Below are 15,813 nucleotides of genomic sequence, written 5' to 3'. Positions count from 1 at the left end.
TATCCTGCTTTGCCTTTTGCTGTTTTCACTTGGAAATATCCTAAAGGTCAGGAAATGTTTTCATTTGCTACTCAATGCCTATGTATTTAAAAAAATTATGTTTTCTCATCATTCACTGTAGAATAATTAGGAATTCTAGATAAGCAAATATGTGAAAACAAATTTGTCCATTTATATCTCCCAGTCATAACAACTTTTAACATTTGGCATTACAATTTTTTTTAATGTTCATTTATTTTTGATACAGAGAGGGAGAGAGAGAGAGAGAGAGAGAGAGAGAGAGAGAGAGAGGAAAGGAGGGGCAGAGAGAGAGGGAGACACAGAATCTGAAGCAGGCTCCAGGCTCTGAGCTGTCAGCACAGAGCCTGACGTGGGGCTCAAACTCATGAACTGCGAGATCTACAGTACAGTGCATCCATTTTCTTATTGTTTGATAATCAGGTGGTTTTTACTTTTTAATGTTCTTTTTTTTCTCTTTTTTTTTCTTCAGGGGAAAGCGCAAACGCAGTCCCCCACTACCACAAATCATGCAGTCGAGTTTCCCACATTTGAGGAAATCTCAGGGGTCAGCACATCCCGAGTGCAAGGGATAAGCCTCGCCCTGGGAAAACCACCTTCCTGATCATGGTATCTCCCCTGCCAGGTAAATATTACTTTTTAATGTTCTTAAACAGTAATGTGGGGGCACCTGGGTGGCTTAGTCGGTTAAGCGTCCGACTTCAGCTCAGGTCAAGATCTCGCGGTCCGTAAGTCCATGAGTTCGAGCCCGCGTCGGGCTCTGGGCTGATAGCTCACAGCCTGGAGCCTGCCTCCGATTCTGTGTCTCCCTCTCTCTCTGCCCCTCCCCCGTTCATGCTCTGTCTCTCTCTGTCTCAAAAATAAATAAACGTTAAAAAAAATTAAAAAAAAAACCAAAAAAACCAGTAATGTGATGAATGTCCTGGTAGCTTAATCATTTGAAAAGTGACTTTCATGGGCTCTGTACTGACAGCAGAGAGCCTGCTTGGGATTCTCTCTCCCCCTCTCTGTCCTTCCCCTGCTCATGTGCAGTCTCTCTCTTTCTCTCTCTCTTAAAATAAATAAATGAACTTAAATGGACTTTTATTGCATTTTTTCTTATTGTACCTATTTATTTAGAAAAATAAGAATAGATGGATAAGAAAAAGAATAAAATAAAAATCATTATGACTTCACCTACCCATACATAAATCACCTTTTTTTCATTGTAGTGACACAATTTATTATTTTATTTTATTTTTATTTATTTACTTTCTATAATTTATGTATTTTTTATAATTTACATCCAAGTTAGCACATGGTGCAACGATGATTTCAGGAGTAGATTCCTTATGCCCCTTCCCCATTTAGCCCATCCCCCTTCCCACAACTTCTCCGGCAACCCTCTGTTTGTTCTCTATATTTAAGAGTCTCTTATGTTTTGTCCCCCTCCCTGTTTTTATATTATTTTTGCTTCCTTTCCCTTATGTTCATCTGTTTTATATCCATAAATCACCTTTTTATTTGTTCTTATAGTTCTTATAGATGTTTCTAACAAATATATTAATATACTGGTTCTTTATGGTAACTTCTTTTTATCTTTAAAAAATTTTTTTAAATGTTTTATTCATTTTTGAGACAGAAAGAGACAGAGCGTGAGCAGGGGAGGGACGGAGAGAGAGCGAGACACAGAATCCGAAGCAGGCTCCAGGCTCTGAGCTGTCAGCACAGAGCCCGACGTGGGGTTTGAACTCACAAACTGCGAGATCATGACCTGAGCCGAAGTCGGACGCTCAGCCGACTGAGCCACCCAGGCTCCCCTCTTTTTATCTTTTTTTTGAGAAAGAGAGGCAAAGGGGGAGAGAGGGAGAGAGAGAGAGAGAGAGAAAGAGAGAGAGAGAGAGAGAGAGAGAGAACAAGAGAGAATCTCAAGCATGGAGAATTTTAGCATGGAGCCTAACTCAGGGCTCGAACTCATGACACTGGGATCATGACCTGAGCTGAAATCAAGAGTCAGACGTTCAACCAACTGAGCCACTCAGGTGCCCTGATTTTTTTCCTTTTAAAATATACATTGATTTTTTTTTTTATGTCAGTAAAAGTGTTCCTTAGTAGCTATATAATATCCCATCATATGGACACGCTTCTTAATTAACCTCCTTTTGAACTTTTGTGTTGTTTCTAGTTTTTCTCTACTGTAAACAATGCTGCAATGGACAGTCTTCTACAGAGGATCTTTTTTTCCCACCCACATTTTTAATTATATCCTTAGGATGGATTCCAAAAAGAGAAATTATTGAGTTAAGAGACATGTACACTTGATGGCTTTTGATCATGCCGTCAAGTTGTCATGTTCCATAGTTGGACCAACTTGTACTCCTACTTCAGTCATGATTAGGACTGCCCTTCTCCATACAAACCCTGAGTGGGATAATTAAAAATAACAACAACCAGCTGTTCCAAATCTGACAAGTAAAAATGGTATCGCATTTAAATTTTTGAGTACGTAATTTCTAGCAGGATTCAATTTTTATATGCGTCCACTAGCTATTTATATATCTTCCCTGAATTGTCTGTTCATGTCAACTTATTTTTCTACCAGAATGTTCATCATTCCTAATTGTTTTGTAATAAAAACTGTCAATATTTTAGTTTTCGATTGTAGTAAGGTACACATAATACAAAATCTGCTATCTTAACTGTTTTTAAGTCAGTTCCGTGTTCAGTCACACTGTTGTGCAAACATCACCACTACCAATTTCCATAATTCTTTTCATCTTGCAAAACTGAATCTCTCTGTCCGTTAAACACTAACTTCCCATTCTTCCCCTCTTCAGCCCAGGACCCTAGCAACCACCACTCTACTTTCTGTCTCTATAAATGTGACTACTTTATAGGGGTGCCTGGGTGGCTCAGTCGGTTAAGTGGCTGACTTCAGCTCAGGTCATGATCTCACAGTCCGTGAGTTCGAGCCCCGCGTTGGGCTCTGTGCTGACAGCTCAGAGCCTGGAGCCCGCTTCAGATTCTGTGTCTCCCTCTCTCTGACCCTCCCCTGTTCATGCTCTGTCTCTCCCTGTCTCAAAAATAAATAAACTTAAAAAAAAAATAAATGTGACTACTTTAAGTATCCCATATAAGTGGAATCATACAGTATTGTATTTTTGTGACTGGTTGCTTTCACTTAGCATAATGTCCTCAAGTATCATCTCTGCTGTAGCACATGTCAGAATTTCCTTCCTTTTTAAGGCTGAACACTATTCCATTATATGTCTATGCCACATTTTGCTTATCTATTCATCCATCCATGGAAACGTGGGTTGTTTCCATCCCTCCACTATTGTGAACAATGCTACTAATTATGAACGTATGCAGGCATTTATTTTATTATTTTATTTTATTTTATTTTATTTTATTCTATTTTATTAACGCTTATTTAGTTTTGAGAGAGAGAGATGGAGCGCGAGTGGAGGAGGGGCAGAGAGAGGGAGACACAGAATCCGAAGCAGGCTCTAGGCTCTGAGCTGTCAGCACAGAACCTGACATGGGGCTTGAACTCACAAACTGTGAGATCATGACCTGAGCTGAAAGTTGGATGCTTAACTGACTGAGCCATCCTGGTACCCCTATAGGCATATATATTAAAAACACTTAAATTTGGGGGCGCCTGGGTGGCTCGGTCGGTTAAGCATCCGACTTCGGCTTAGGTCATGATCTCACGGTCCATGAGTTCAAGCCCCGCGTCGGGCTCTGTGCTGACAGCTCAGAGCCTGGAGCCTGCTTCGGATTCTGTGTCTCCCTCTCTCTCTCTGCCCCTCCCCCTTCATGCTCTGTCTCTCTCTGTCTTAAAAATAAATAAACATTAAAAAAAGAAAATATTAAAAATGAAAATATATAAAAAACACTTAAATTTGACATTTTGCCTTTAAATTTTGCTTATCGTATTTTTTGTGATTTGCTAAGGTTAAATATTTTTATTTTAGTCAAAACCATTGATCTCTTTCTTTATAGCATCTGACATTGATGTCAAGCTTAAAAAATCCATCCCTGGGGTGTCTGAGTGGCTCAGTCGGTTAAGCGTCAGACTCTAGATCTTGGCTCAGGTCATGACCTCATGGGTTGGTGAGACTGAGCCCGCTCAGAGTCCATGCTGCCAGCACAGAGCCTGCTTGGGATTCTCTCTCTCCATCTCTCTCTGCCTTTACCCTACTCTCTCTCTCTCTCTCTCTCTCAAAATAAATAAATAAACTGAAAAATTATCCATCCCCACTTTAATACACAATGATGATACTATATATTTTTTCTGGTCCTTTATATATATTAATACACACATTTATAATTCATTTGAACTATATTTTATGATTTGAAATAGAGACTTTACCCCCCATAAATGGTTAACTAATTGTCCCATCACTATTTCCCCCACCACTTTGAAATACATATGTCACACACACACCTTTGGGGATGTTTCTAGACCTTCTATTTGTTTCCTTGGTTTCTCTGTTAATTATGCTGGGGAAACTTAAAGAAGGAATGCTCAAAGGCAATTGCTAGGTTCATAGTACACTTGAAGGTCAAAGGCAAGCTGCCCACTTACCTTGTCTGTATTTCCTTCCCTGTTTTCTTTTACGTGATGCTTCTGTGTCGGTTACATTGTTCATCCCCTGTTGCTTCCTGTCACTTCTTCAGACAAGGCTGACAATTCCTAAGAGGTAGGCAAGCTCCCAGGATCTTCACACTGGAGGCCGGGTGTTTTCCTCTCTGCGTGTTTCCCTCCTACACAGGCTGTGCGTTGTCCTGGTATAGGAGGCAGATGAATTAGGACGTGACATGTGCAGGCAGCCTCTACATTTATAAACATTTCTGAAACTCAGCTCTTTCAAACTAGCTTGAGAAGCATGCTTTTACCATGTTGTGGGCCAGACTGGTCTCTGCTCAACTCCAGGAATGAAGATCTCCAGGGGCGGAAGTAGCTTGAAGCCTGCGTGGAGCTGGTCCTGGAGGCGGGCAGCCTGCGGGCCAATGCCCTACTGTTTTAACTACTGTCACTTTATGTTGTGTGTGTGTGTGTGTGTGTGTGTGTGCGTGCGAACTACTGTCCCTTTAAAATATTTTAGTAATCTGTAGGGCACACCAGTTTTATGTGTGCAGAGTAATTTAATTTTTTATGCATAACTTTCTGGGAAGGTAGAGCAGGTGTCATACACGAGAGAGGCCTCGTCACGGCGATCCCGGTTTCCCTCGCAGAACTCTGAGAACCTGACTCCTCGCGCAGAGCTCCAAAGAAACCCGGCTCTTGGGCACCGGCGGGCTGTGGCCTCGGCCGCTGCGGCGCAGGAGTGCGCAGCTCCAGCCCGAGTCGGCTCCAGGGGCGGGGCCGCGGGGCCGCACGGCCCGGGCTCCAGGCCGGGGCGCGTCTCGCCCGCCCCGCCCGCCGGGACCCGCGCCGCGCCCAGCGCCCCGCGCCCGAGGCGCGCCCTCGGCACTGGCCTGCGGCAGCGGGAGTCGCCTCCGCCCAGCGGCCCGCGGCGGGCAGGGAGCTGGCGGGCGGCCGGGCGGCCGGACGAGGCATGGCGGGCCGCCGGGCGCCGGGGGAGAAGCGCTGGCAGCTGGTGCGCTGGTGAGTGGGCGCCGGGGGCGGAGAGGGGCGCGGGCCTGGTGCGGGCGGGAACCCGCGCGCCCTGCGCCCCGAGGTCCGGCTGGGCGCGGGAAGGAATGGGGCGCCGGCCCAAAGTTTCTTCTCAAGCTGAGGCGGCGGGGCCGGGTTTATGGAGCGGCGCAAGGATTGTCCGCTCGTAAGGATCCCGCGTCCCCGCGCGGGGTCTTTGCGGCTCTCCAGAGAGATGGGCGCTGGGACCCGGGACCCTGACCCTGACGTCAGGCTTTGGAGGGACCCCGCTCTTCCTTCCACAGGCTCATAGGCAGGGTTTTCCTCCTTCCCTTTCCCCCACCTCTGCTTTCCGATTTGTGCAATGGGGGGTCCCCTGCCTGCCTCCATTTCCGCTGCTTTGGTCGGGTCGCGGAATTGGGCCCCAGGGGGCACAACGCACAGCCCTCAGCTCCCCTGTTCAAGGAGATGCCCCTGTCCACCTACACAGGGATCTCTGAGGGGGCGGCATTGGGGTTGGGGGCTTGGAGATGGGGGCGTCGGAGGTGAGGAACGAGATCCCTGTGTAGGTGGGTGGTTGCCCCTACCCTCACCGCAGTCCTGCCTAGGCCTTTGGGTATCAGGTTACCTGACTGCAGGCTGAGCGGGTTAGACGCATCACCGGGAGTCACCCGGGTTGGGCCTGTGTCCGAATGTTGACGGCTGCTGCTTCAGCCAGAGGCCCGACCTCTGCTTAGCGGGCGTTAGAATGCAAGGCAGCCTGCTCAGCCCACCCCTGCTCTGGGGAGGACTCGAGAAACAAAGGAGCGTGTCTGGCCGGGACCCTCCTCACCCCACATCATCCCACCCGCATCAGGACCAGGGCCATCTCTGAAGTAACGTTCTGACACATGGCACCGGGTATGTTTTGTAGCAGGAATACAAATAGCAATAATGTCATCAGCAATAACAACCTGGGCGTCCTAAACGCTTCCTGCTGGCTCCAGGACCCAGGTGTTGCAGTGACTCTTCACAGTGATACTCAGAGGAAGGTATTAGCACCCTCATTTCACAGATGAGGAAACTGAAGCTTGGAGAAGGAAAGTGGTTAGTCAAGACCACCCAGCAAACAAGCCCACGAGTCAGGGTTTGTATGCAGTTCTTGCCCAGGGGGTTAACCGCTCCTCTGTTTTGCTTATTTTCTGGATCACCCGTCCCACCCAGCCTGGCCATACATCCAAGTTCACCTTGTCAGAAAATCCTAGCAGGTCCAGACGGGAGGGGGGCATTGGGTTTCCAGCCTGCTCAGGCCACCTCTGCTCGGGGAGGATTCTAAAAATCAAAGTCCAAATAGTCAAGATTATTATTTGGCAGTTTAATTTTCTTTTTTTTTTTTTTTTTAAATTTTTTTTTAATTTTTTTTTTCAACGTTTATTTATTTGTGGGACAGGGAGAGACAGAGCACGAACGGGGGAGGGGCAGAGAGAGAGGGAGACACAGAATCGGAAACAGGCTCCAGGCTCTGAGCCATCAGCCCAGAGCCCGACGCGGGGCTCGAACCCACGGACCGCGAGATCGTGACCTGGCTGAAGTCGGACGTTTAACCGACTGCGCCACCCAGGCGCCCCTGGCAGTTTAATTTTCAAATGAAACCCCAATACATAAATCAAAGTAGAGTTAATCTGTTTGAAGAGTTGGTGGAGAGCTGGCAGTTACCCAGTGTCCTCTCCCTGGGAAAGAGGCACCACTCTAGAATTCCAGGGCCTCCCAGATCAGTTTGCTTAGTTTAATTCTTTCCCTGCTTCACCCAGGAGGAAATAGGAAGTTTAAAAGGGGCAGAGATTGGGGGTGCCTGGGTGGCTCAGTCGGTTAAGCGGCCGACTTCGGCTCAGGTCATGATCTCACGGTCCGTGAGTTCAAGACCCGCGTCGGGCTCTGTGCTGACAGCTCAGAGCCTGGAGCCTGTTTCAGATTCTGTGTCTCCCTCTCTCTGACCCTCCCCCGTTCATGCTCTGTCTCTCTCTATCTCAAAAATAAATAAACGTTAAAAAAAATTAAAAAAAAATAAATAAAAGGGGCAGAGCTTGGATTCCTGCTCTAAATCTCTTTGCTTCTCTGCCTTGGTACTGCTTGGTTGGGTTGGATCTTGGGCTGAACCCGATGATGCATTAATTATTGATTATTGTTAGTGCCCTAGTTAGGTTTTGGGTTGCCTTTCACCCCCAGGTAAAAGCTCATTGCCGTGAAAAGTTCCTGAAGATATGACTTGAATGGTCGGGCATCTTGGCAGGGAGCACTCTTAGGGGAAGACACACTCTGATCATCATGGCACGCTCCCAATATGGCCAGCCTTGGCCCCTGGTCCCAGGATTCAGTTAGTTTGCTCCACTCAAGTAGGTTTAAGAGAAAAAGGGGATTTATTGGCTCAGAGAACTGAGAAGTCCAGGGACTTTTCACGTTTCAGGCACAACTGCTCTTAGGTGCTCAAATGTCACCAAATAATGCTCTATGCTCTTTGTTCCTCTGCTTTCCTCTGTTTTGCTTTTTTTCCCTTGTGGAGGCAAGTTGGCTGTCAGCAGCTGTAGGCAGCTCTCAGGTTAGCAACCCTCATGGAAAAAGCTCTCCTTTCTCAGTAGTTCCAGCCAGAGTCTCAGGATGTCATCTCATTGGCCTGACTTTCCTTGCATGACCATCCCTGAGCCAATCAGCGTCGGCAGGGAGATGGACTGCTCACATTAGCCGGGCTGGGTCGTGTGCCCACTTAGGGCACTGAGGGCTGGGTCAGCTCTACCCCAACCACAGAATTTTGAGTGGTAGAGAGGGTGATGAATGGTTAATTATTGGGCAACAAAAACTCATGCAAACCCACAATAATGTTGAAAAGGCAAACTAGAAACTGGATAGCAATATTTACACAAAACAGGCTAAATGTTAATATGTTAAATATAAGAAGTGCTCTTTTTAATTTATTTATAAATTTAACAAAAAAAAAAAAAAAAAGAAAAGAAGAGAGGAAGAGAGAGAAAACACCACAGACTGGATGGCTTAAACAATAGACACTTATTTTCTCAGAAGTCCAAGATCAGGGTGCCAGCATGGTGAGGCTCTGGTGAGAGCCCTCTTCCTGGCTCACAGATGGCTGCCTTCTCACTGTGTCCTCAACATGATGAGAGAGCACACAAGCTCTCTTGTGTCTTTTCTTCTAAGGACTCGGATCCTATTGGATCAGGGCCCTACTCAACCTTAGTTCCACAAAATTCCTATCCTTCATATAGTTTATTGGGGGGAAGGGCCTCAATATATGAATTTGAGGCAGGGGTGAGGGGATGGGGATGGGGACACAAACAGTCCATAATGCTTACCTAGAAAAACTTGGGAGTCTAAATAGTGAATGATTCAGACTCAACACCTGGAAGCTGGTGGATGCTGCTCAAGGTCTCACTGGGGGAATAACGTCTGAACATGAGCCAAGGGAGCCAACTTTGGAGCCCAAGTGTGGGACACCACTGCAGAAACAGCAGATAACAGAACAAAGACCTTCCCGCTGCAGTTTACTTGTCCATGGGGCTGTGCAGGACTGGCATTCAACAGTGCCACCTTGTGGTGCAAGGAGGAAGAGCAATAGAGGGCTGCTGTCTACTGTTCTCTCTACATCTGGTATTTCAGAAGCAGAACTAAGTAAGGCTCTGGGGTTTTTGGAGCATTCAAAAGCAAGATATGAAACCTTATAATAATAGAGGTTAAGGAGGATTCAAACAAATAATTAGAAAAAAAAGATATACAAACACATTCATATCCTAAGCTATTGGTATAGTCTTGTACCAGTTCCATAGGAAATAAATGCATCTGTAGAGCTGTTGAACAACTTGGTAATAAAATTTTTCCTGCTGTTCAGATTGGTTAATCTTTTCATGTGTTCACGGGACATAAGAGTATAGACACACCTAAATAACCACAGAATATGGGGTGAGACTTTAGTGGTTCTTTAAAAAAATAAGATGCTTCAAATGCTTTTTAAAAATGAAAAGGTGGAATCACCATTTAAGGTCTAACTGTGGTAAATTACCAAGTTCAGGTTTGTGGGAGAATTAGAGTCTTTTGAGAATTAGGATATTTAAAAAACCATATCAATAATCTGTTGAAATGTATGCTTTAAAAAAAAATAGTGGCTTGGGGCGCCTGGGTGGCTCAGTCGGTTAAGCGTCTGACTTCGGCTCAGGTCACAATCTCACAGTTCGTGAGTTTGAGCCCCGTGTCAGGCTCTGGGCTGACAGCTCAGAGCCTGGAGCCTGCTTCACATTCTGTGTCTCCCTCTCTCTCTGCCCCTTCCCTGCTCATTCTGTGTCTCTGTCTCAAAAATAAATAAACATTAAAAAAAAATTAAAAAAAATAGTGGCTTAAATTGATATTACTGCTCAGTTTTTTTTTAAATTTTAAAAATGTTTATTTAGGGGCGCCTGGGTGGCGCAGTCCGTTAAGCGTCCGACTTCAGCCAGGTCACGATCTCGCGGTCCGTGAGTTCAAGCCCCGCATCGGGCTCTGGGCTGATGGCTCAGAGCCTGGAGCCTGTTTCCGATTCTGTGTCTCCCTCTCTCTCTGCCCCTCCCCCGTTCATGCTCTGTCTCTCTCTGTCCCAAAAATAAATAAACGTTGAAAAAAAATTAAAAAAAAAATAAAAATGTTTATTTATTTTTGAGAGAGAGACACACAGAGCACAAGCTAGGAGGGGCAGAGAGAGAGGGAGACACAGAATCCGGAGCAGGACCCAGGCTCTGAGCTGTCGGCACAGAGCCTGATGTGGGGCTCAAACTCACAAACCATGAGATCACGACCTGAGCTGAAGTCAGACGCTTAGCCCACTGAGCCACCCAGGCACCCTGTACTGCATATTTGTTAGGCTCACCAAATGCTGGAATATTTGTGACGCCAACCACTGGTGAGGATGAGGAGTAACAGGGAACCTTAAAAATTGCTGGTGGGAATGCAAGATGGGTACTTTGGAAGATGGTTTGGTGGTTTGTTACAAAATTAAGCATAGTCTTTTTTTTTTTTTTTTTGGCCTGAGAATCAACTTTTTATTTTTATTTTTTTCCTTTTCTTTTTTTTAAATTTTATTTTTATTTTTTTTTAAATTTACACCCAAATTAGTAGCATATAGTGCAACAATGATTTCAGGAGTAGATTCCTTAGTGCCCCTTCCCCATTTAGCCCATCCTCCCTCCCACAACCCCTCCAGCAACCCCCTGTTTGTTCTCCACATTTATGAGTCTCTTCTGTTTTGTCTCCCTCCCTGTTTTAAAATTATTTTTGCTTCCCTTCCCTTATGTTCATCTGTTTTGTCTCTTAAAGTCCTCATATGAGTGAAGTCATATGATTTTGTCTTTTTCTAACTGACTAATTTCACTTAGCATAATATCCTCCAGTTCCATCCACGTAGTTGCAAATGGCAAGATTTCATTCTTTTTGATTGCCGAGTAATACTCCACCGTGTGTGTGTGTGTATATATATATATATATATATATATACACATACATATATATATATATACATACATATATATATATATATACATACATGTATATATATATATATATATATATATATATATGCCACATTTTCTTTATCCATTCATCCATCGATGGACATTTGGGCTCTTTCCATAGTTTGGCTATTGTTGATAGTGCTGCTATAAACATGGAGGTGCATGTGTCCCTTCAAAACAGCACACCTGTATCCCTTGGATAAATGCCTAGTAGTGCAATTGCTGGGTCGTAGGGTAGTTCGATTTTTAGTTTTTTGAGGAACCTCCATACTGTTTTCCAGAGTGGCTGCACCAGCTTGCGTTCCCAAAGCATAGTCTTACCGTATGATCGAACAATCACACTCCTCAGTATTTACCCAGAGGAGCTGAAAACTTATGTCCACACAAATACCTGTACATGGATCTTTATATCATCTTTATTCATAGTTGCTAAAACTTGGCTTCAACTAGGGTGTTCTTCAGTAGGTGAATGGATAAATGAACTGGTACAGCCAGACAATAGAACATCATTCTGCACTAAGGAGATATGAGCCATCAAGCCATGAAAAGACGTGGAGGGACCATACATATAACTAAGGGAAAGCAGCTGCATGCTGTATGATTCCAACTCTGTGACATTCTAAGGCAAAACTAAAGAGACAGTAAAAAGATGAGTGGTTGCCTGCGGTTTCGTGTGTGCAGTATGGGTGGGGGGGGGGAATGAGTAGGCAGAGCACAGAGGATTTTTAGGGCAGTGAAAATACTCTGCATGATATTATAGTGATCGGTATATATAAAAAAATATCCTCATGTTCATTTACCTTTTCAGAATAGCCCTCTTCCATTGGACTTTCCTCCAAACTCTCCATAAAGTACCAAAAATGAAATGAGAATTTGCTTGGGTTTATCAGCACAGGTTGTTAAATATGTATGCTTTTCAGCATTCCCATTATGTCTGAGGGCCTGTGCTGGGCCCTGCCCAGTTTCTGATGGTGGGGCCTTAGATTCAGGGAGGGAGCTAAGCTTTGAGGCTAAGGCTGTGTAAGTCATTGAGAGGTGCTGCCATGCGCACTGGCAATGTTCTTTGTACTGGCTGCAGAGTATTCCACTATAAATTGGACCATAATTTCTCTACCCAGCTTCTGTTGATGACCTTTTATGGCATTTTGAACATTTTGATATTAGACACTTTAAATCTATTCCGTAAAAACATGTGCAGAGGTAATGGTTGCATATACTTTTCAAAGTAAAATTTCAGGGGCACCTGGGTGGCTCTGTGGGTTAAGCATCCAGCTTCAGCTGAGGTGATGATCTCACAGTTCAGGAGTCCAAGCCCCCCATTGGGCTCTGTGCTGACAGCTCAGAGCTTGGAGCCTGCTTCCGATTCTGTCTCCCTCTCTCTCTGCCCCTCCCCCAGTTGTGCTGTGTCTCGCTCTCTCTCTCAAAAGTAAACGGTAAAAAAAAAAAAAAAAAAAAATTAAAAAAAGTGAAATTACAGAGTAGAAGCATGTGCACATTATGAAAGATCCTGCCAAGCTGACCTCCAAAGAAACTGCCATTTTATATTATCTGCAGTGATGTGTGAGATCCCACTTTCCGCACAACTTTGCTCACACTGGGAATTAACAGACTTTTAAGTCTTGGCTGGTCTCACCAGTGAAAGAATATTCTCTTTTGTTCTTGTACTTTTCATTGCTTTAAAATTCCTTTTTTTTCATGTTTATTGGCCTTTTGTGTTTCTACTTTTGTAAACTATTCATTCATTTCCTTGGCCCTTTTTCCCCCTTCTACTGGTTTGCTCATTAAATAATTTTTTTCATGTTGATCTGTAAAAGCTCTTTGTTTATCATGGGAATTAGGGGTTTTTTTGTTTGTTTGTTTTTGGCAAGTTTTATATTTTATTTTATTTTTTTTATTTTAAAAAAATTTTTAACGTTTATTTATTTTTGAGACAGAGAGAGACAGAGCATGAACGGGGGAGGGTCAGAGAGAGGGAGACACAGAATCTGAAGCAGGCTCCAGGCTCTGAGCTGTCAGCACAGAGCCTGACGTGGGGCTTGAACTCATGGACCACGAGACCATGACCTGAGCTGAAGTTGGCCGCTTAACCGACTGAGCCACCCAGGCGCCCCTGCAAGTTTTCTATTTTAGCACAATTTTAGATTTACAGAAAAATTGAAAAGATGTACAGAGAGTTCCCATACACCCTACACTCAGTTTCCCCTGAGCATCTTACATGAGCGTGATACATTGTTACACTAATGAACCGATATTGATAGTATTATGAACTAAAATCCATAAATTATTCAGATTCCTTAGTTTTCCCTTAATGTCCTTTTTCTGTTCTAGGGCCCCATCTGGACACTGCATTACCTTTACTTGTCATGTCTCCTTAAGCTCCTGTTGGCTGGGACAGTTTCCCAGTCTCTCCTTGTTTTTGATGACCTTGGCAATTTTGGGAAGTACTGATCTTTTTGTAGAACGTCCGTCAATTGGAATTTGACTGATAGTTTTCTCATGATTAGAGAAAAGCCTTCATAATTAGGGGTTGTGAGTTTCTGGGAGAAGGACCACAGGGATGGGGTGCCATTTCATCACATCATATTAAGGGTACATACAATCCACATGATTTATCACTGTGGACATTGACTTTGGTCACCTGGCTGAGCTAGTGTTTGCTGGGCTTCGCTGCTGGAAGGTTACTGTTTCCCCTCCCCCTTCCCATAGAGTACGCTGGAAGGAAGGTACTATGTGAAGTTCACATTTAAGTGGAGTGGAGTTGTGGTCTGTTCCCTGGAGGGCTGAGTTTTTATGTAGATTGTTTGGAATTCTTCTGCATGGAAGATTTGCCTCTTTCCCCCATTTATTTATTTATTTTTTTATTAATCGTTTATGTCAGTGCACTCATGGATGTTTTTTTCATAAGATCTTTATTTTTTAAAAAAAAAATTTTTTTTTTCAACGTTTATTTATTTTTGGGACAGAGAGAGACAGAGCATGAACGGGGGAGGGGCAGAGAGAGAGGGAGACACAGAATCGGAAGCAGGCTCCAGGCTCTGAGCCATCAGCCCAGAGCCCGACGCGGGGCTCGAACTCCCGGACCGCGAGATCGTGACCTGGCTGAAGTCGGACGCTTAACCGACTGCGCCACCCAGGCGCCCCAAGATCTTTATTAAAATAGAATGCACATATCCTACAACTCACCCACTGAATGTGTAAAATTCAATGGTTTTTAGTATTTCACAGAATTGTGCAACCCTCACCATAGTCAACTTTAGAACATTTTCATCTCCCCGGAAAGAAACCCTCCAGCCATTAGCATTTCTCCATCATCTCCATCCCCTTCCAACTCCCGTCTCACCCCTTCTACCCACTCCCAGCCTTAAGCAACACGAATCTAGTTTCTGTTTCTATGGATTAGGCTTATTCTGGACATTTCACATAAATGGAATCATACAGTCTGTGCTCTTTTGTGACTGGCTTCTTTCGCTTAGCCTCACGTCGGCAAGGCTCAGATTTCAATAGCTGCCTGACCTACCCGGGTGTTGAACTGAAAAAATAGGCTTGACATGTAAGGTGCCTGACCTCTTTCTCTTTTGGTGATGGGTCACATCCTCTTGAAGGTGTCACCCCACCCCCACCACCTGGGGCCTGTTTCTCCCAGCCACTCTTATCCTTCCTCCTCTCATTCCCTTCCACTTGTCCCTGACTGTGCCCAGGGCTCTTGACTCTTACTCTCCCAGGGATAATCTGAGAAGCTGGTTCTTGCTCAAGTTTGAGCAATGGTTGAAAGTGACTTACAGGGTTGAGCCTCTGCAGTATTTAATCTCCTCCAGGATTCAGTTCAACAGAATTTCAGGTACATGGCAGCTTAATAGGGGATATATGTGGGGATGGGAGTGTTCTGTTTTTGCTTCTATTTAGTCAGTGTGGTCCAATACAGCAAATACGCTAAGTTAACAAATTGGATTCGTTAATAGAGATAATCCGTGTCCGAGCATTCTGTGAAGGAAGCTCCCCAAGGATGTAATGAGTAGATCACTGTTGCTGTTGTGACTTTGGCAGGCTTGGCTTTGGGGAGAGGATGTTACGGGAATTTCAGAGATGATCAGACACAGTCTTTACACTTAGCAGGAGACAGACAGGCACATAAATAATGCAGGTACAGGTGGGCAGAGAGCAGTGTTGTGATCGAGGTTAAGCAGGGCCTCCCTGGAGCCCTGGATCTTGCATTCTGGTTAGAGGACCGGGGACAGATCCTTAGAGGCAGTGTGGTGTGAGGAGTTGAGGCAAGGTGGGCAGGTCTGGGTTAGAGATGGAGGGAGGGCAGTTAAAGTCAGAGCACAGCCTGAGCCAAGGCTCTGAGGTAAGAACAGCCAGGACGGGGGCGCCTGTCGGTTAAGCGTCCGACTTTGGCTCAGGTCATGATCTCACAGTTCATGGGTTCGAGCCCCGCGTCGGGCTCTGTGCTGACAGCTCAGAGCCTGGAGCCTGCTTTGGATTCTGTGTCTCCCTCTCTCTCTGCCCCTCCCCTGCTCTCTCTCTCTCTCTCTCTCTCTCTCTCAAACAAATAAACATTAAAAAAAAAAAAAGAACAGGCAGGACATGTTTGGAGAAGGACAAACAGATGAAGAACGCGGAGGCCCATACATGTAAATGTGGGGGTGGTGGCATGATACAGTAGGAAAGACTGGAAGAGAACAAAGTGGG

General features: G+C 44.9%; 1 non-coding gene across 1 annotated transcript; it reads right to left on the bottom strand.

Moving 5' to 3' along the window:
• Positions 1 to 487: 487 nt before the first annotated feature.
• LOC125152263 (U1 spliceosomal RNA) lies at positions 488 to 651 on the bottom strand. The gene has a single exon (XR_007147119.1). It is a non-coding gene; the product is annotated as a U1 spliceosomal RNA (small nuclear RNA).
• Positions 652 to 15,813: the final 15,162 nt, after the last annotated feature.

Source organism: Prionailurus viverrinus, chromosome E1 (assembly GCF_022837055.1).
Source record: "Prionailurus viverrinus isolate Anna chromosome E1, UM_Priviv_1.0, whole genome shotgun sequence".
NCBI lineage: Eukaryota > Metazoa > Chordata > Mammalia > Carnivora > Felidae > Prionailurus > Prionailurus viverrinus.
Note: the sequence above shows the minus strand (reverse complement) of the source record. Positions and strands in the feature narration are given on the sequence as shown.